The sequence below is a fragment of the Euphorbia lathyris genome, chromosome 4 (genome assembly GCF_963576675.1).
Source record: "Euphorbia lathyris chromosome 4, ddEupLath1.1, whole genome shotgun sequence".
In the NCBI taxonomy this organism is placed as follows: Eukaryota; Viridiplantae; Streptophyta; class Magnoliopsida; order Malpighiales; family Euphorbiaceae; genus Euphorbia; species Euphorbia lathyris.
The window spans coordinates 2331765-2353881 of NC_088913.1; positions in this window are offsets into that span (position 1 = coordinate 2331765).

The following is a 22117-nucleotide window of genomic DNA, read 5'->3' on the forward strand; positions in this document are numbered from 1 at the left end:
CTCATGTGCTGGTTCACCTTGGACTCCTTCACCTTGTTGGTTCCTTCGTAGGTGACCTCCAACTTCTTCCAGATCTCCTGCGCTAACTCACAACCTGAAATCTTGTTGTACTCTGCAGCATCTAACGCACAGTGAAGCATGTTTATAGCCGAAGCATGATTTTGTAGCTTCTTGAGATCATCCTCTATCCACTTAGTCTCAGCTTTAACAACCGTTTGGCCATCAATAGTTTCAACAGGAACAAATGGGCCTTGGACTATAGATAGCCATGCACTCATATTTGTTGTGTTGGGGTTTAGTGTCCTATAGTCAATTGTTGTAGGATACAAACTTAATGTAAATGAATTGTTCTTTATATCATTTGTTTTAATGAGATATATGTTTTATAACTATATAAAGGCAATCCCTTTTAAGCACTAAATAAAGTCTAATAAAAGGAAATCCGTAAGTTTGTTTAAAGTGATTATAAAGTGTTCATACAAGCATGAAGTGAGACAAAACTTTATAATAAACTAATAAACTTAAAACCACCCCAAGTCAAGTGATATATTTAGGATTGATATATCACAGTTGAGACTTGTATGTAACAATGTCTTCTGTCCGACAGAAAGCTGATCTCACAAGCTTCACATATATAGATATCTGGACAGTTACATAGATCCGGTGAAACGTTGTTCATTAGGATTGGGGATCCGACTTGAGATAACAGGATGGATAGATTCATCCTTGTCAACTGTTCATCTCATTGGTATTAATAGGTATAACTAATCCTCAGACTCAAAGGAATGTTAATTGGTCATCCTGAATTACTGAATGTGAGACTTTGATCCTGTGGTCCCACGATCCTTAACAGAGATGACTCTAGGGTGTGAACTGCAAAGGTTGGGTGTCACAGGAAGTAATTTCAGGGTAGTTATACATTGGATTGAGCATTTATCACTCCCGATTAATGGGAGATACATCCAAGGATCGCTTGTGGAAGACTCGACTCTAAACCCTTGCAAGGTGATAGCTTAAGAGTAGAAATTCGGATTTCACTTAACCTATCTTTTTGGGTTGACTCGGCCAATAACAAGTAAAACGAACGTCTCGCTATATGTGACTTGACATTACCCATAGTCATAAGATTCAGTTCAAGGATGTAGTTGATAAAGGATCGTATTATACCGTAACTAATACGGAAGGGTTAACGACAGAATCAACCTGTCTTCTTAACGGACTCTGGGGGAATGATTACGGACTTGCCAATAACATACTCTGTACATCATTCCGTTATGCAAGGGATTAAATATAATTCTTGAAGAAATTAATTTAATAGGTTGCATACGGCCAGAAGTAGTAAGGACCTAATGGATCACGCATAAGACTTGGAACCAAAAGAGAGATGGATATGATTAATAGATGGAAGCCCAATTAAGCCCAGTAAGGCCCAAATACTAGGAGGGGGCCGAAATTTATATATGTTAGTAAGGAATTAATTTTTATTCCATTAATCCTAATTAGATTAGGATTATGAATTAAATTAATTAAGAGATAATTTAATTAGGAGTTTTAATTAGATTAATATTCTCCTATTATTATCCAATTATGTTATTTATTATTATCCTAAATATATTAGATATATAGTGAGATAATAATTAGGAATCCTTTTCCGAATTTGATTCTTATTAAGTAACCTATTCCTATCTAACTAGGGTTTAGATACAAGCTAATATATATACCCCTCCCCTAATGAATTTCGACTAATGCACATATCCCTCCCCACTTGTGATTTTCGAAATTGCTTAAGAGAGAGAGAAAAGAATTCTATTCCCAAGTTCGTGAACAAGAATTCATACGGCATTCCATCGATTGATTAATCTTATTCATCCCTCTTTCTCTTTGATCTTGTGTTGGTTTATTAGAGGCAATCTATTTTGGTTGCATCTCATAAGGGTTGATTCTAACTTAATCTCACCGTGTTCACGAAAGAAGGAAAAACAATCAAAAGGGAGAAATTCGTTTTTCTTCGCCTACATCAGGTCAGTTCACTATTTCGAGGATTCTCGGAGATTGAACCGTCGGATCGTCGCGATTTTTGGACAGTAGCTTCTAGACATATTCTTCCACGTTTCCACCGAAGGGATTGTCGTTTGGAGGTCTGGAAGGTCTGTTTCGGATAGGGGCAGATTGGTAAACAGTTTACATCTCCTTTGAAGTTGTGGGCACTTCGTTTGCAACGGTAGATTGATCATCGAAAGGTATTTCTTCTTATCCCTCTTTATATGAAATAACGATTAACAGATCCTATGGTTAAAAGGAAGTAGGCTAAAATTTTTATATTTCCGCTGCTATACCTTAGCCTTAATTTCCTTCATGTTGCCTGAATGAAATTTTTCATTTTGTTCTTCCAAAAGGTATAGTTAGACCCGAAGAACAGAGGAGGCCGAGTAATGGACAGTCCCTCAGGTAAAATCTGAGTTGTCTGATTTCCTGCGAGGAAACGAGTGCTGTTCTCAGCCATTGTGGGGATCAACTCAAGGTAGTTATACCTTGCTCAGTGAGCTTGGAAAGCTCTGATACCACTTGTTGGTCCCTTATAACGTGTCAAGTTTAGTTCCAAGGGGGGGGATAGGAACTATTTAAAATTTTGTCCGTTAAGGCTGACTTCTTTTCTTAAGAAAAGGTTTACACATCGGCGCTAAGTAGTTTAAGACACAAGCTTAGTCAACTTGTGACTAAGTCTGCTTCTTTCCTTGAGTCAGGAGATAGCACTTAGAGTCTATTCCTGAACTCAGCTTCTTAGTGCACTCAACTCAGCGTGAGTTCGTTACTTAGTCAGTTTTATAGCAAGCAATATATAAAGGAGTTTAAGGGTTAGAAAGATGTTACTCAGCAGACATATCCTGGTTCGGCCTCTCCGTCTACGTCCAGTCCCCGGAACGCGTTCCGAGCTTTTTGAATTCTCTACTAAGCTCTTTAAAGGTAGAGCACGAAACCTTTTACAATAGAAGCTGAGTATACAAGAGTACCTTTCTCTATACCTCTACTCACTCCTATATCTACCGCTGAGTACTATAACCGAGTACTCAGCCTCTCCTTTCTATTCTTCTAGAAATGATAAAGTGTTTGTCCTAAACAACAATTGCTAAGACACTTTAGATGAATTGAAATCACTCTAGACTTTACCACAATGATTAGAAATTGGTGTAAGATTTTTTCTTTGCTTTTCTCACAGAACTTCAAGTGTGGATTTGGTCAGCGTTTCGACTAGTTGAAGATCTGCATCGATTGAAGCAAATGAGAGGCCTTTATATAGTGACACTTCAAGCACCGGTAATTTCAAATTTCGAAATAACCGTTGGAGGCAAACGGCTTCCTGTCATTGTCACTCTGGACGTGCTCAGTGTCGTTGGCCAATGGGATTCTTGCATCTTCTATCTTCGTTAGTGCTCAGCAGCTTTTCGTCCGATAAACAGAATGATTCGACATTTATGGCAAAGTCTTCCAGACAGCTTCCTGCGCCTTTTGAACTTTACCCAAAGTAGAAATACTTTGTCTAGAAGTTGGTTCTTGTCTGCCACTGACTTGTACTTCTTGTTGTTCCACTCAGCAGCTTCGTCTTGAATCAATTGGTAGAAGGCTTCTCGATCCTTCTTCATGTTGAGCTTGAACTTTGTTTAGAAGGACCGCGTTTTGAATTCTTGGGCCGTGTGGTCTTGATCTGTTGACTTGGGCTTGACTTCCATTTATGGGCCGTTGGACTTAATGTCTTAATGTCTTATAAACAATAAACTCAACATTGAACAAACACATTAGTATGAATAAATCAAAGCATTTAAATTTAATGCGTTAGAATATTTTTTATCATTTACTTAAATAATTTTGTCAAATCAAAATCATGTGGAAAGGTGTTTCAACAAACTCCAATTAGATAGGTTAAGTGAAATCTGTATTTCAAGTCTTAAGCTATCACCTTGCAAGGATTTAGAGTCAAGTCTTCCACAAGCGATCCTTGGACGTATCTCCCATTTATCGGCAGTGACAAATGTTCAATCCAATGTATAACTTTCCTGCAATTACTTCCTGTGATACCCAACGTCTGCCGTTCACACCCCAGAGTCATCTCTGTTATGGATCGTGTTACAACAGGATCAAAGCATCACATTCCATAATCCAGAATCACTAATTAACATTCCTTTGAGTCTGAGGATTACTTATACCTATTCATACCAATGAGATGAACAGGTGACAAGGATAAATCTACCCATCCTGTTATCTCAAGTCGGGTCCCCAATCCTAATGAACTCCCTTTCATTGGATCCATGTAACTGTCCAGATATCTGCATATCTGAAGCTTGTGAGATCAGCTTTCTGTCTCGACAGAAGACATTGTTACATGCAAGTCTCAACAGTGATATGTCAATCCTATTTATAAACATATTACTTGACTTGGGGTAGTTTTAAGTTTATTAGTTTATTACAAAGTTTCGTCTCACTTCATGCTTGTATGAACACTTTATAATCACTTTAAACAAACTTAGGGATTTCCTTTTATTAGATTTATTTAGTTCTTAAAAGAGGTTGCCTTTATATAGTTATGAAACCATATCTTATTAAAAACAAATAACATAAAGAACACTTCATTTATATTTAGTTCATATCCTAGAACAATTTTCTATAAGACACTAAACCCCAACACCTATCCACCTGATTAGCACCTAGCATTTTTTACAACCTTACTCTTGACCATTGAATCATTTAACTCGTGCAATTGGGATGATAATTAGACAACTTAACTGAGTAGACGTATTCACGTGCTGCTTGCCTGTTTGATCTATTCAGTCTAATGGACCGAATTTGAACAATAAAATTTGATAGGTCCACCAAACTACCGATTTTTCTAAAGGATATAAGATTTATAAAAATAGGATGGAGAGACTCAATCCGACTTGCTTTATTAATATTAATTATATATTTTATATTTTTATATATTAAATATATGTTTTAAATATAGTGTTTAAGTTTTATCATTAAAACTGATTAAGGTTGAGTTGAGTGGTTAAGGATCGCAAGTCACTTAATCTCAATCTCGAGTTCGAGTCTTATTGTACATAAAATGCTTTACCTAAAGGGTGTATGACGAGTCTCGAATCGAGAAATTAAACAAACTATATAAAAAAAGTTTTATCATTAAAATTATTATTTTATATATAGCTTATTTGGATTGGGTTTAAATTTGATTTTAAGATCGGGCTTAGTCTTACCCAAGGCTATCTAAATTGACAACAGGTTGGATTGGGTTTGGATTGAGCATTAAAAAAAATGATTAATTACACTGACATTCAGATTTGAAAAATTATTTACAACTATATCAAGTACTAATTTAAATAATATCAAATTAAGAAAATCATTGTTTTTCATATATTTTAAGAACTACATTTCATGAATTATGGGTCTAAGATATATTTTTAAGGTATAGGATTTATGGATTGAGGTCTAAAATTTATAAATTAAAATATAAAATCATACTTTATTTGTGATATATAGAAAATAATGACATATTGAGAATTAAGTTTTGTCATATGATTTAATTATAATTTTATAATCATATATAATTTTCATATAAATAGCTCTAAAAAAAATCTGTTTGGCCCGGCCTTAGGCTGAACAAGTCTAGCTAAGAGGACTCATTTGACACTATTATCATTTGGGGCAAGTTACATATTTGTCATGATTAGACTAATTATTTAAACTGATTTTATATGTGTCACACCCGACCCTAGACGACCTCAATCGGCATCGGGCGTGAAATAGAAAGATCATAATCAACACTTAGGAGTCTCCAATTTATCCCAATATCATAATATCATATTATATTACAATTGAAAATACCAAAGTTCTAACCATAATTCTAACAATAAGCAGCTAACTTCCAAACCTCGCCTAATCGGTCGGTAACCTTCTCTATATCTTGTACTTTATCACCTAAAAACATTAAAACATTTAAAAACGTGAGACAAAAATCTCAGTAAGAAACTATCATCCATAAAAACCAATTTTACTTAACATAGCTACATATATACATTTATAAAGGGATTTAATCAAAACTTTATAAAATATACTCAAAACTTAAGTTTATAAGATATTTATCAAAATCTTATAAAATATACTCAAAACTTAAGTTTATAAGATAAAATTTGTGTATGTGTATCCATCTTCGAATTCCACCCGTGTAGATCATAACATCAATCATAACAATATCGAGATATCTCATTTATATCTCGTTCCTTGCCTAACAGTTAGGACTACCAGCCGTGCACTCTGGCCATACCGCCATTAGATATGGTCTTACAACTTACAACTCCTACCCCGGGCAATCCTAGATGGACAAAACCATTTTATCTTTCGAAATATCACAACTCATAAAAATCATATATGGATTTAAATCCAAAATAATAACAACAATAACCGCAACATATTTCTCAATCTAAAACCAATTCGTAAGAAATCATCAAATTCACTTTTATTCAATATATATATACATTGAAACCAAAAACATATATGTATATATGTAAATCAACCAAATTAAGCCTTAAATTCTGTCTAAGACGTTTCCCCTTCAAACACTTCCGAAACTCAAAAACTCTTCGGTTAGGATTTAGATCTATATATAAAGATGCTATGTTTTAAATTTCAAGTGATTCGGACGGTCAAATTTCCGTAAATCAAAGAAACGATGGAGAAACAGTTCAGAGAAAATTGATAAATAAAAAAGAAAAGAAAAAGAAAAGAAAGGAGATATGATCACTGCCTGACGAATTTGAGATATATATCTCAAATATATAAAATATCAGATTTGGTCCTTCATCGTTCTATAATCTTTTAAAAATTATTCTAAACTTTTAATTTACACATAAAATCATCAAATTAATCCCAAACTTTTCCTATAGCACCAAATTAATATCTATACCCAATAATTATAATATATATATATATTAATACCAAGGTATAAATTCTATAAATTTAGACACAGAGGTGACAATATGGAATTTTCTCAATCATTTGTTGTACATTTATTTTATATACTCATATAAAATTTATAGATAACATAATACAATTATGATACAATAAATTCGAATTACAATGATCAATAGATTTATATTTTAGAAAAATTCTTATAATAAATAAAGATATGCTTATAATCAATTGAATTAAATTTCTAAATAGTTTTCAAAAACTTCATTTTTATTTTTAGTAGAACTCAATTCAATTGAAAATTTGTTTAAATTTCTAAACAAATAATAATAATAGTAATAAAATAAATACGTGTCTAAATTTTATAAGTGACATGGTAGCCATCATGTGACGTGTATGTGCCCCGGGACACCATCAATCTTTTAATATGGCATTTAGTAATTTTATAATAACTGTCTTTTGTGTCTATTCAATATTTTAGTTGTTTGTATATACAACTCATCGAAAATGATTTTATTAAAATCAGATATAAAATCAGACCGAGTTTTCTTTCCTATCTAGGGTCATTCATCTTTTTTTATATACAAGGATCATTCATCTTATTCTTAGATAACTCATCATATAATCTTAGTCCGTCGTTGAATATATATTATAATCTACCATAAGAGGGTTTTTCATTTAAAACTTTGTCACTAAATTTTATACAAATAAGTTTACCTTTTAAATACTAAATAGAAAAGGTAATATTTTCAAATGTAAGAATATTATTAATTAACTACTTTTTTTTGTCCGTGCAATACACAGATTCATCCTTAGCATATGTATATATTAATTTTTTTTATATAATTTAATAATTAAAATTAATTACACAAAGTGTTTCTAAATGAAATTTTAATATTTTATTTCGCATTTTCTTGAAATAATATATTAAACTAACTTGATCATTTAAAAAAACAAATTATATCATATCCTTATTTCCACATAAAATTACATAAAATATCAATATATTGCAATAAAAAAATTGAAGAATTAATATAATAATATATTCTCTATTAAAGTCATAATCATTTTCTTCTTCAATTTAGCTTGGAAAATAAACTTATTTTTCAATTTTAGCTTGCAAGATTAATTTTTAAAACTAAATTTGACGTGATAAAACTAAATATAAAATGTATCATTATGCAATCAATTATGTGCTAAAATATGATACCGAAGCTTTAAAACACTATTTAGACTATCATATATAAAAAAATGTTATTTTGTACCATCTAACTTATTATTTTATAACATTAGCAGAAGCTAGTGTATAATATATATAAAAATTTATTTTTTTAGAATAACCTGAAGAACGAATATTTATAGTTGTTGTCCATTAAATAAAATCAGATTAAGCAATTGCAGAATTTTCGGAGATAAATTAGTTTCTTCAATAAGTAAAAAGATCATAAAAACTCAAAATACGACACTCCGCTATTACAAACAATAACATCTTGAAACAAAAATCTCCTTAATGGGATCATGTAATTTAAGAAGGACATGTGTAAATAGAAAGAGTGTGGGTAAATGATATTAACAAAATAAATATAAGAAATTCAGTAATCAATACACACTCAACTGTTGTAATTTAATTGAGCAAAATAACATATGTGTAAGGAAAACTAACTAGAAACTCTTTCGCAAAAAAATAATAAAGAAAAAAATAATTCCGAAATATTAAAATACAAATCAGATTGGCTTTTACCGAAGAAAACTGATAGTAAGATTCCATTTTTACCTGCATACGTGTGGTAGAAATATTATCTCAAAAATCTATTGGTCTTCCAAATTTTTTTGAAAGTGATTATCTTCAATTTTAATTCAGAACATATAAGGTGTTGTTTGCGAACTCATTTTTTCAAATCTACGCTTAGTATTACCAAAAAAAAAATCTACACTTAGTAAAAAAAAAGTGATTAAGCTTTAATCTTTTAAAACCAACATTAAGCCCTTGTTTGGGAGGGGGTTAATAGAAATAAATGGGAATAATGGAAGGTTAAATATCAAGTTAACCTTGTTTGAGAGTTGTTTTTTTAGAGTAAATAAAGGTTAATGGAAGTGATACAGATTAAAGCCGTCTAAGAGTTTTAATCATAAACTCATAAAGATATTTCTTCTCTAGCTAAACTAGAAGGAGTTAATCCCGGGTCTTACGGACTAAATCCATAGGAAATCAAAGATTCCCCATTGTTGAAGGTTTCAAACCTTAACAAAAGCTTCACAAAGAAGATGATTAATTTGTATTTGATAAAAGTTTAAACATTACAAAGAGAAAAAGATGAATTTATATCATCTCAAAAACCTAATTGCCAAATTACATAAAAGGGAAAATTACATAACTAATTAAAATATAAAGGTAATGGTAAATTGGGTTAAATATAAAGGGGTGGCATTGATTGTAACTAGGGAGTGGCATGAGTTGTAAATAAGGAGTGGCAGGATTGTAATTAAGGAAGAAGCTAGAGTAAGGAGCAAGTTCCTTAAAATGAAGGTACGCGGAGCGTGCCCACTCTAAGCCCCGCTATGTGACCTCCTGGACTTCTCTGCGGATCAGTATTCAAACTACGCGGAGCGTGGGTTGGCTGCTGAACTCTTCTCCGAATCAAACCTCCATTTCCCTTTCCCTGTAAGATAAATTTTAATAGAAGTTTGTTCTGGTTTTTATACTTGAAATTTTGAATTTTTTGTTTTAATTTAAAACACATTTTTATTAATCCCTTCCATTTTTAAACTTAGGGGACGTTTGGTTCAAACATTGGAATCGGAATCGGAGTTTTACGGAATCGGAATCGGAATGACTATTTAATTCATATGTTTGGTTTAATTCGGAATCGGAATTCGGTTATTTTTAGGATCGTTTGGTTCAAATTTCGGAATTGGAATCGGAATCAAAATGGAACAAAATTAATTTTTTTTCAAACTAATAAATTTTTTATTAGATAATATAATAAGATATTATATTAATGTATGATTTAATATATCATATTTTATATAATATATGTTTGAAAAAAAAATCTATATGTTAAAAAATCTATTATTATGGATATATGGGTAGTTATTGGAAGCAATACTGCTTAGCAGTATATAAAATCTAAGCAAATCGTGAGTTCTAAAAAAAAAAATTGACAAAATATAACAAAATCTAAAACGTGGGATTTATTTATTTTTTTGTTTAAATTAAAAGGGAATGAGAACAGTGGCGAATCCAGGATTTGAGGGGGGCCAAAACTCTATGTAAAAAAAATTTAGACAAAATAACATTAATTGAAAAAAATATACTTTAATACATAATTGCTATTCGATACAAAATGTCTTAAAATTAAAAAAAACTTCTAATGCTGAGCAGAACGACGATTACGATGTAGTAATTGACATCTACGATCTGTCATACCTTGAAAACGATACAAAATATTGCCATTAAGGATTTCAATTAAGAATAAGCTATCACACTAACTAACAATTAAAAACAAACTAACTAATTCACAATTGAATGAATACTAAATATGATTGGAGATCTCCATTTGATATAAAAGAAATCCAATGCAATTAAGGTTTATTGGAAAAGTTTGAACCTAAAGTTTGTCATTCCATTTTAACCTAAAATTAAGAATAACAATTAAGTTTAAACTATCAAACTAACTAACAATTAACAGAAAACTAACTAATTCACAATGTCCATTAACCTAAAATTAATTTAATCTAACATTTAATTTAACCTAAAATTTAAAGGAAAAAAAAAACTAAACTAACCTTATCCAACTTGGAGAGACAATGGCGGCCAGATAGGAGAGGAGGCGACGCTGCTGGACGGAGGAAGAGTTGGTGCCGCCGCGTGAGAGAGAGGAGGGCGAGATCGGCGAGTAGAAACGCGAGAGAGAAGAGAAGAAGAGCTGTGCGTGCGGCGTTTCTGGAACTGGAAGGAAGAAAGAAAAGAAGGAATGCACGCGTAAGGAGAAGAAGCACGTGCTGTGCTGTTCTGATTTTTAAGTAAATCATAAACCAAAACGACGTCGTTTTGGTTGGAACCAAAACGACGTCGTTTTGGGAAAAAAAAATTTCCCGGATGAAAGGGGGGGGGGGGGGGGGAGGGTCAAAGGGGGCATTTGCCCCCCTCCCCCCCCCCCCCCCCCCCCCCTAAATCCGCCCCTGGATGGGAATGAAATTTAATTGATGGCAAGGGAGGAGAGAATCAATGATTCCTATAAATAAGGGAATGTGATTCCCATTCTTGATTAAAATGGTGAAGCCAAACATTAAGAAAGGGAATGAACCATTGTCATTCCCATTCCTTATTATACAATTGTCTAACCAAACACCCCCTTAAAGATAATTGGTGGTTTCTGAAAGACAACTTTTAAAATGCTAAATTTCCAATTTTAAAATTTAATTCCAAACGGTTACAACATTGAAAATTGTGATTTCCATATTTAAAATTTTATTTCCGAACGGCTTAAAAATGCTGAGTTGTTAAATCATCATGATTTTGAACTATTATAAACTATTAAAGTTAAAGAGTTAATTTGCAAAAATAAATTATTAAGGTATTTCATCCTTAGTATCGAAAGTTAAATAACTTAATTACGAGTTTAACTATTTAATTAAGTACAGTGTCAAGCTTTCAAAAAATCATTCAATAGAGATATGCTTATAATCAATTGAATTAAATTTGTAAATAGTTTTAAAAAAAAACTTAAAAACTCAATTCAATTGATAATTTGTTTAAATTTCTAAACAAATAATAATAATAATAATAAAATAAATTCTCTCGTGTGTCTAAATTTTATAAGTGACGTAGTAACTATCATATGACGTGTGTATGCCCCGTAACACAATCAACCTCATAAAAAATTCACATTAACGTGGCATTTAGTAATTTTATAATACCTATCTTTTGTGTCTATTCAATATTTTAGTTGTTTGTATATACAACTCGTCGAAAATGATTTAATTAAAATCAGATATAAAATCAGACCGAGTCTTCTTTCCTATTTAGGGTCATTCATCATTTTTTATATACAAGGATCATTCATCTTATTCTTAAATAACTCATCATATAATCTTAGTCCGCTGTTCAATATATATTATAATCCACCATAAGAGGGTTTTTCATTTAAAACTTTGTCATTAAATTTTATACAAATAAGTTTACCTTTTAAATACTAAATAGAAAAGGTAATATTTTCAAATGTAAGAATATTATTAATTAACTATTTTTTTTTTGTCCTTGCAATACACAGATTCATCTTTTTTTTTTTTGGTAAGAATACACAGATTCATCTTTAACATATATATATTAAATTTTTTTTATGTAATTTAATAATTAAAATTAATAGCACAAAGTGTTTCTAAATGAAATTTTAATATTTTATTTTGCATTTTCTTTAAATAATATATTAAATTAACTCGATCATTTAAGGAAAAACTACAAATTATATCATATCCTTTTTTCGACAACTTATCATATCCTTATTTCCACATAAAATTACACAAAATATCAATATATTGCAATAAAAAAAAGAATTAATATAATAATATATTCTCTATTAAAGTCATAATCATTTTCTTCTTTAATCTAGCTTGGAAAATAAACTTATTTTTCAATTTTAGCTTGCAAGATTAATTTTTAAAACTAAATTTGACGTGATAAAACTAAATATAAAATGTATCATTAAGCAATCAATTATATGCTAAAATATGATGTGGAAGCTTTAAAACACTATTTAGACTTTCATATATATAAAAAAATGTTATTTTGTACCATCTGACTTATTATTTTATAACATTAGCAGAAGCTAGTGTATAATATATAAAAATTTATTTTTCATAATAACCTGAAAAACGAATATTTATAGTTGTTGTCCATTAAAGAAAATCAGATTAAGCAATTGCAGAATTTTCGGAGATAAATTAGTTTTTTCAATAAGTGAAAAGATCATAAAAACTCAAAATACGACTCCACTCTTACAACAGAAAGATAATAACATCTTGAAATAAAAATCTCCTTAATGGGATCATGTAATTCTGGAAGGGCATGTCAGATAGAAAGAGTGTGGGTAAATGATATTAATAAATGTAAGAAATTCAGTAATCGATATACACTCAACTGTTGTAATTTAATTGAGCAAAATAACATATGTATAAGGAAAACAAACTAGAAACTCTTTCGCAAAAAAATAATAAAGAAAAAAATAATCCCGAAATATTAAAATACAAATCAGATTGGCTTTTGCCGAAGAAAACTGATAGTAAGATTCCATTTTTACCTACATACGTGTGGTAGAAATATTATCTCAAAAATCTGTTGGTCTTCAAAAATATTTAAGAAGTGATTATCTTCAATTTTAATTCATAACACATAAAGTATTGTTTGCTAACTCATTTTTTCAAATCTACACTTAGTGATATAGAATTTCTGGTAAACACCATTTCCGATTGCACTCCAATAACCTAAAATCATAAAGAACGTCAGAAAAAGGGTTGGTGTTTCGGCAAACCCTCTCTGTTGCTAAAGTCAGGAGATATTAGAGATAATACGAAGCTAACTAATAACAAAGAATGAAGTAATGAAATAGTTGAAGTAAGATACTTGTGTTGTAAGCGTCCATGCTATTTATAAATAAAAATGAAGTATATCTGGACACGTGGCAGCACCTGATTGGTCTTTGGACTCTATCTTTCCGTGTTGTAAGATATATGAGTTGGAGGAACGTACTTTTGGAATCCAACGTGCTCATTGTCCAACGTGTTTCCTTAAGCAGCTCCCAGGGAGAATTTTTCGGACGTGAAGTGGTCGAAGCCAAAAGAAGAACGCAACTATGGGCTTTAGTGGAATTGAGCACATTTGACGACTTCGGATCATGGTTGGAGCCTGATTGCCAAAAGTCCAAATAACTTGGTACCGTATCACTTAGTAAAAAAAAGATTAAGCTTTAATTAGGGATGTAAATGGGGCGGGGATTCCCCTTCCCGGTTGGTGATCCGCCCCGACAGAGACAGGGAATCCCCGATAAGAATCCCATGGGACGGGAACGGGGATAGTTTAGTCCCCCGTGGTGGAGATGTGGCAGGGATGGGGAAAGGTATCCCCGCCCTGTTAATCGCTGATGGGGGAGCCCCGACTATTCCCCGTGATAATTGATTTTTTTTGTTGATTTAAGTAAATTTTAATTAGGTGATTGGTTATTTTCAATTTTTAGCTTTTTATGGTTTGGAAAATTTGAGAATGATTATTGATATTTGATATTATTAGCTACTAATTCTTAAAAGTTTTATGTATTATTATTTTTTTAAACATAAACGGTGATTCTCTACGGGGAATGAGCAATGAGAAATGAGGAAATTTTTTTGAAACATGTGTAAACGGAGAATAGGAATCCCCGTGGAGACGGGGATGGGGACAAATCTCTCCCCATTTAACTCGCGGGGACCGGGATGGGGAATCCCCAACTAGTCGGGAACATGGATGGAAAATGCATTCCCCGTCCGCCCTATCCCGCCCCGTTTACATCCCTAGCTTTAATCTTGTAAACCCAACATCAACACCAAAGTTAGAAATATTTCTTCATGATACTACATGTTCACTTAAAAGAAACAATAAATTAAGCCTACCATCATGTAAAATTTTTGGAAACTTTAATAGACAAGATAAAAGTAAAGATTCACTATAATTGAATATATAGCGCCAAATGTAACATCCTATCCAATATCATGTAGACATTATTCGCTTTGATCCAAATCTAATACATTAAACCTCACGGTTTTAAAACACGTCTATAGGTATTGGATTCTCATCTTACTAATAAACCTTAGTCACTCTCTCGTCATTTCCGATGTAGCATTCAGTTCATTCCTGCACCCATCACCCCTTAGGGCCGCTACTTGCTCAGACATTCTACCCATACGCCACCCACTCTGGACCGAGTCATTATAGGCCCACCAACTTCCGATTGGTTCGTCCTCGAACCACACATCATACATGGAGAGTCGGCTCTGATACCAATTATAACATCTCGGTCCATTACCATGTAGATATTATTCGCTTTGGTCAAAATCCAACACATTGGCCCTCACGGTTTTAAAACGCATCTACATGTATAGGATTCCTACCTTACTAATAAGCCTCCACTCTCTCTCTTCATTTCCGATGTGGATTCAGTTCATTCATGCCTCCATCGTCATCCCTTAGAGCCACTCATTGCTCAGGCCTTCTACCCCGACGCAAGCCACTCCAGACCGAATCGTTACACCAAATATATAATAAAGAAAGCCTAATTAATGAGGCACAATTATGTTAGTAAATTATATATGTCGTAGCAGTGTTATTTAAAAGAAAGGTATAAAAATAACGGTTTAATATAAATAACGGTCTATATTGAATTGAACAAAATAATATTTAAGAATTTAGTAAAAAAAAGCTATAAAGTATTTGTTGAATTGATAAATGCTATTTTGAATTAAATCTCTAAAAAGTATCCAAAAACCTTTTTTTTAGAACTCAATTCAATTGATTTTAATTTGCTATAAATTTCCAAACAAATAATAATAACAAGGGTTAATTTCAAATAAATGACATGTGGTTTCACGTTCTTACAGATTGGTACATGCGATTTTTTGTTACAAACTGGACCCTCTAGTTTGCAAAAATTTCATTTTTATTGACTTAGCCAAATTTGACCGATAACGATCTTAAAATGAAAATTTCCAAAAATTAAAGTTGTTTAGTATCATATTTACTATGAAACCATATTTTTTATTTTTCAAAATCATAATTTTTGGAGTTTTCTCTCTCATAAAAAAACAACTAAATGACCTCAAACCTAAAAAATTGAAGAATAAAGTTGCTTAAATTATCATTTAATTCTTGAATATTTTCATTTTGAGGTCGTTATCGGCTAAATTTGTCAAAGTCAACGAAAAATGAAAATTTTACAAACTACAAGATTCGGTTTGTAACAAAAAAAATCCACAGATACCGATCTGTAAAAACTATTTGAAATTAACTTTTAATAATAATAAAAATTCTCTCATATTTAATAGGTAATAGGTAATGGTAGTAATTAGGGATGAAATTATCTTTTAATATAAATATTACAATCTTTTAATTAAAAAAGCTCTTAGAATATTTATTTTTTCTAAATTATAAATTTGAACCCAATCCGGTTTTCACCTAACACCATATTAGTTAAACTTATACCTCTAATTTTACTCTGTCGTTTGGTTCACGGAATAGAATGGAATGAAATAAAATTGTTATTCCAAAGAAATGGAATATAAATTCTTTAGGAATAACTATTGGTTGGTGGAATAAGATAGGATGGAATAGATAAATTTTTTGTTCAACAGATAATATCACCCTCAAATGGAATAGATAAAAAACAGAAAAATGTGAAATATGAAACATGGGAATTTTTTTTGTAAAAACACGAAAAACGAGAGGTGGAAAACAGTAATCACAAAATATAGAAGCACAAATTAAAAACACAAAAACAAAAGAAAAAAAAACGAAATAAAAGTATAAAATGGTGAAAACGCGAAAAACATATAAACTTGTTAACACAAAAAAAACACGCAAAACATGCAAAAACACAAAAAATATGCAAACGGTAAAACGCAAAAAAAAATATAGAGACGTGAAAAGCTATAAAAACGTAAAAATAGGAAAAAAATATAGAAAAAAACCATGAAAACAAGAAAATGTAAAACAACACAAAAAAACATAAAAAAACGTGAAATGGAAAACACGAAAATGTAAAAAACATGAAAACCTAGAAAAATATGAAAACACGAAAAAAAGTAAAAAAAAACGTGAAAATTTGTTAAAAACACTAAAACATGAACAAAAAAAATACAAAAATTCCAAAATCACGAAAAGTAAAAAAAAATATTAAAAACATGAAAAAGGTGGGAAAACACAAAAATGTGAAAAAAGCGAAAAATGTAAAAAAAAATGAAAAACATGAAAACATGAAAAAACGTTAAAACACGAAAATGTGAAAAATGCGTTTATAACATTTTTTCATTTTTTCATGTTTTTTTTGTATTTTTTTTACGTTTTTTCGTGTTTTCTAAGTTTTTTTATTTTTCGTGTTTGTTCATATTTTCGTATTTTTCGCGTTTTGTCACGTTCTCGTGTTATTCACGTTATTGTGTGTGTTTTTTTTTTGCATTTTTTCATTTTAGTTTTTCGTTTATCCCTTTTTCGCGTTTTTTTTTGTATTTTTCGCTTTTTGTTACTTTTTCATGTTATTCACGTTTTTCGTATTTTTTCGTGTTTTGTCACGTTTTCGTGTTATTCACGTAATTGTGTTTTTTTTTGCATTTTTTCACGTTTTAGTTTTTCCTTTTTTCGCGTTTTTGTATTTTTCGTATTTTGTTACTTTTTGTGTTATTCACGTTTTTTTTTATGTTTTTCGTATTTTTTTCACGTTATCATGTTTTTTATGTTTTCGTGTTTTGTTTGCGTTTTTCGTATTTTCATGTTTTTCACGTTTTTATGTTTTAGCAATTTTCGTATTTTTCGTATTTTTCACGTTTTTGTATATTTCATACTTTGCCACTTTTTCACGTTATTCATGTTTTGTGCTTTTTCGTGTGTTTACTTTTTTGCTTTTTCTTGTTTTTTTTGCATTTGTTCAAGTTTTTTTCATGTTTTTCGTGTTTCATATTTTTTGTAATTTTTTATTTTTTAACGTTTTCCTTAATTTTTCATTTTTGGTGCTTTCTTATGATATAAATTAAGAATTCGCCAAAATTTATAGAATTTGAGAAATTGGCTAGAGAACAGATTGGGGATTTAATGGAGGATAATCTTGTAAATTACAAAATACAATGTTAAGAATAGACTTTTACTTGGCTAAATTGAAAAATAGCTATTCCATGAAAACAAGGAATAGGGATTCCATGGAATAGCTATTCTATCCGAAAAATTCAACCAAAAATGGGAATAGCCATTCTTTAAAAATAGCTATTCTATTCTCCTTCTATTCCGCGAACCAAACGACCCCTAAATCTGTATTTAGAGCACATTGCCCATTTCATGGACAAGTTTCATGTTCTCTCTTTTTGCAAGCTTGGTCCAGTTGAACGACTCAGAGCCCAAAGATTGAGATTCAGCTTGGGCTTGGGCTTGGGCTTGGGCTTCCTGTGTAATTTCCTCTTGTTACTGATGTCTTTTTTCAGAGGTGTCAAAAGGGATCCTGGCCCATTTAATGACCCTTTTAGCCCATAAAATACCCTATAAGGAAAAATTATACAGAAGTTCATTTTTAAAAAACTATTTATAACTATGTCAAGTCATATTTTTGGATTATATCAAACTAATAAATTCACTATTTTATATTTATTTTAAGAACTAGAGTTTATAAATTAAGGTTTAGAATATATTGTGTAGGATTTAGAATTTATAAATTGGAATTGAAATTTTTAAAATTGGGTATAAAATCATATTTTATTTGTTATATATAGCAAATAATGATATAATCAAAATTAAGTTTGATTTTGTAATTTTATAGTTAGTTATGATATTCATGTTGGAAGCCTTAAAATAAATAAATTGAATTGACCCATTTATAAATTGGATAATAAGTGGCTCGATCCATTCAACCCATTTAATAAATGGATTGGATTGTAAGTTAGTTAGCTCTTATTAAGCCATTTAATAATTTGTGAAAACCGAAAAAAAACATGAAAAACGAGAAAATATGAAACCGTGAAAATATTATGATTTCAACCAAATATATTATGGAAGTTACATCTAATCTGAGATCATAATTATTCACACCTGTCAAGAAAACTTTCAAGTTTTTCATCGAGATTTTCGGATTTTATTCGGAAGATAAGCTTATTTTTTAATTTGTTTTTTTTCATTGAATAATTTTTTTTAATCGATCTACTATTATGATAAATTCTATAGTTTCTCTTTTATTTGTATTTTTTTTTTCTTTCTTGTTTTTCTTCCAATATGAATATAGGTGGAGAGTATTAATTTTTTGCTGGTGTGCCAAAAAAAATTTAAACATTGTCTATAATTTCGCTATAACACTCTATAACATTGAAGATCCAGATTCAACCTCCTCTGATATATTTCTAAATTGTAATTTTTTAATTACTTATGTTATATTGAGGGGTAAATTACACCCATGGCCACTGAAATTTAACCATTTTAATATTGTGGCCACCAAACTTCAATTCTTAATGGTATGACCACTGAACTTTACACTTTTTAACACTGGTGGCCACTTAACACTTCAAAACAATCGTTGACGATCTCAAAATAAAAAATTCTAAGAGTTAATGATATTCTATTAAACTTTAATTCTTGAAAATTTTCGTTTTGATATCATTTAGGTGTTGTTTGGTTAGGAGAAAGAGCAAATTTTTAGAGAGAGAGCTAAAAAAAGTGATTTGGAAAATTAAAAATGTAGTTTCATGGTAAATGTCGTCCGAAACAACTTTAATTCTTTGAGATCGTTAATAGTCATTTTGATGAGTTAATTAAAGTTGAGTGGCTACCGATATTAAAAAGTATAAAATTTAGGAGTTAAGGTGCAAAAATACCCCTAATGTTTTGGGTCAGAAGCAATTTTACTCCTAACGTCTAAAATGGTGCAATTTTGCCCCTAACGTTTGTAGCCAAGAGCAATTTTACCCCTAACATTGGTAATTTGGGTCAATTTTAGACACTATTATAAAACACAGATATTTTTGTTCATTATTTTGCACAAATTGCATATCAATTCATTCTAAAAAAATGATTTCATATTTTTTGTAATTTAATAATAGAATATGAGATTAATATTTATAAATTCGGTGAAATTTTTGATTTTTTTATCTAATTCGTACAAAAGACAATATATTTTTTTATTAATTTTTTTATTCTTTTTCACATCCCAACATATGTTTATGATTTGTTACTGATAAATGACGCACATGTGAAGTGTAGATGATAAGATTCATGACCGAGAAGACAGTTTGATGAATTATTTCTGAAATTTACCCAATTTATCAACGTTAGGGTAAAATTGCTCTTGGCTACAAATGTTAAGGGTAAAATTGCATCATTTTAGACGTTAGGGGTAAAATTACTCCTGACCCAAAATGTTAGGGGTATTTTTACACCTTAGCCTAAAATTTAGTGATCATATCATTAAGAATTGAAGTTCAGTGACCATAATATTAAAATAAAATAGATAAAATTCAATAATCATGGATATAATTTACCTTTACGTCGAGATATACTATTATTTTTTCCAATTAATGAAATAATTATCTTTTACTTAAAAAACCCCACTGACAGTATGAATTAAGAATCCATATTTTGCACATAATTTTGTGGTAAAGGATAATTGTAGTATTAAACCTTTTATATTTCATCAAATTAACGTTTATGATTACAACAAAGGCTTTTTTGCTTTTTTAATTGATATAAGTTTTATTGCCACTTAAAATTAAGTGTTGAAAGTACGGAATATTATAAGTGTTGAAAGTATTAAATGAAGTAACTGTTTAATAATATAACAATTCGATTCAGAGTGGGTGATGTCGGAATAGAAGGCCTGAGCAAAGAGCGGTTTTAAGAGATAGCGATGGTGGCAGGAATGAACTGAATCTCACATCGAAAATGGAGAAAAAGTGATTGGAGCTTATTAATAAGGTGAGAATCCAATACATACAGACGTGTTTTAAAGTCATGAAGCTTAATGTGTTGGATTTGGACCAAAACGGACAATATCTACATGGCATTGGATCAGGTATCTTTACAGATAAACATTAAAAATAAGTGCTGGATATAAAAAATATTAGTTGATATTACTTATCAAAATAAGTAATTTTTAATTTAATTGGCTAATTTAACTCAAATCAATCTTTGAATATCAACTCATTCCTTAAAGTTGACGGCGTGAGGTATATTGAGGTCCGGGCATATTCTACTCAAGGCCATGTTGGGGTTTTGAAGAGTGCTTATGGGATTGATCCTAGTTGGGTTGATACATGTCGTCGGGACATTCCATTCGAGGTAGACCATGAGCGGAAGAGGATTGTGTTGGTTCCTCAAGTTCGTGATGGGGAGATCAAGAGGATCCAATGGTGGTCCATTCAACGAAGTGAGAGGCGTTGGAAGACCATCCAAGTATTTATTGGGAAGTGGTTTGACAAGCTTCGCCAAGACATACCATTCGATGTTGGTAGAGGATTCGATATTGGTGGAGATTGGGAGATGAGTACCATGGAAGGTGAAAGCCGGGGTGAGGCACTTGTGGAGATACGGGGAAAAGCTCGTGAGGAGAAGGTGAGTCCGGCAATATTTGGAGTGGACTCCTTGAATTCATCTCGAACAACACCTTAGTTTGATTTGAGGGCTTGGGTCCGTTCACAACGAACACGTCTCATCAATATGTGGCAAGCAACTTGGGGTCAAGTTCTTTTTAAGAGAGAGTGTATGATGCGGGGCATCTCCTTCTGGGATCGGGTCCGTATGAAGGAAGTCGGAGGAAGAACCAAGCATAAGCAACAAGCGAGTAAGGAGGCCAAAACAGTGCCACACAACAGCTCAGGCACGCTCCGCGTAGTTTATAGCACGCTCCGCGTAAAGTTTGGTTTGATCCGGAGAAGAGTTCAGCAGCCAACCTACGCTCCGGGTAGATTTGGGCACGCTCCGCGTAGAATGAGTATTGATCCGGAGAAGAGCTCAGCAGCCAACCTACGCTCCGCATAGATTTGGGCACGCTCCGCGTAGAATGAGTACTGATCCGGAGAAGAGCTCAACAGCCAACCTACGCTCCGCGTGCCTATTCACTTTAAGAAACTTGCTCCTTACTCCAGCTTCCTCTTTATTTACAATCCTACCACTCCTTATTTACACATTTGCCACTCCCTTATTACAACCCTACCACTCCTTTATTTACACCCATGCCACCATCTTATTATTATCCCATTTTACCCCCTAACCTTACTCTTTACTTAATTATGTATATTAGCCTTTTATGTAATTTTGTTTTAGGGTTTTAGATGATATAAATTCATCTCTTTGTCATTGTAATAGTTAACTCTTTATCAATCAAAATTATATCTTCTTCAAGAAGTGTTTGCTAAGGTTTTCACCTTCAACAATGGGGGATTTTTGATT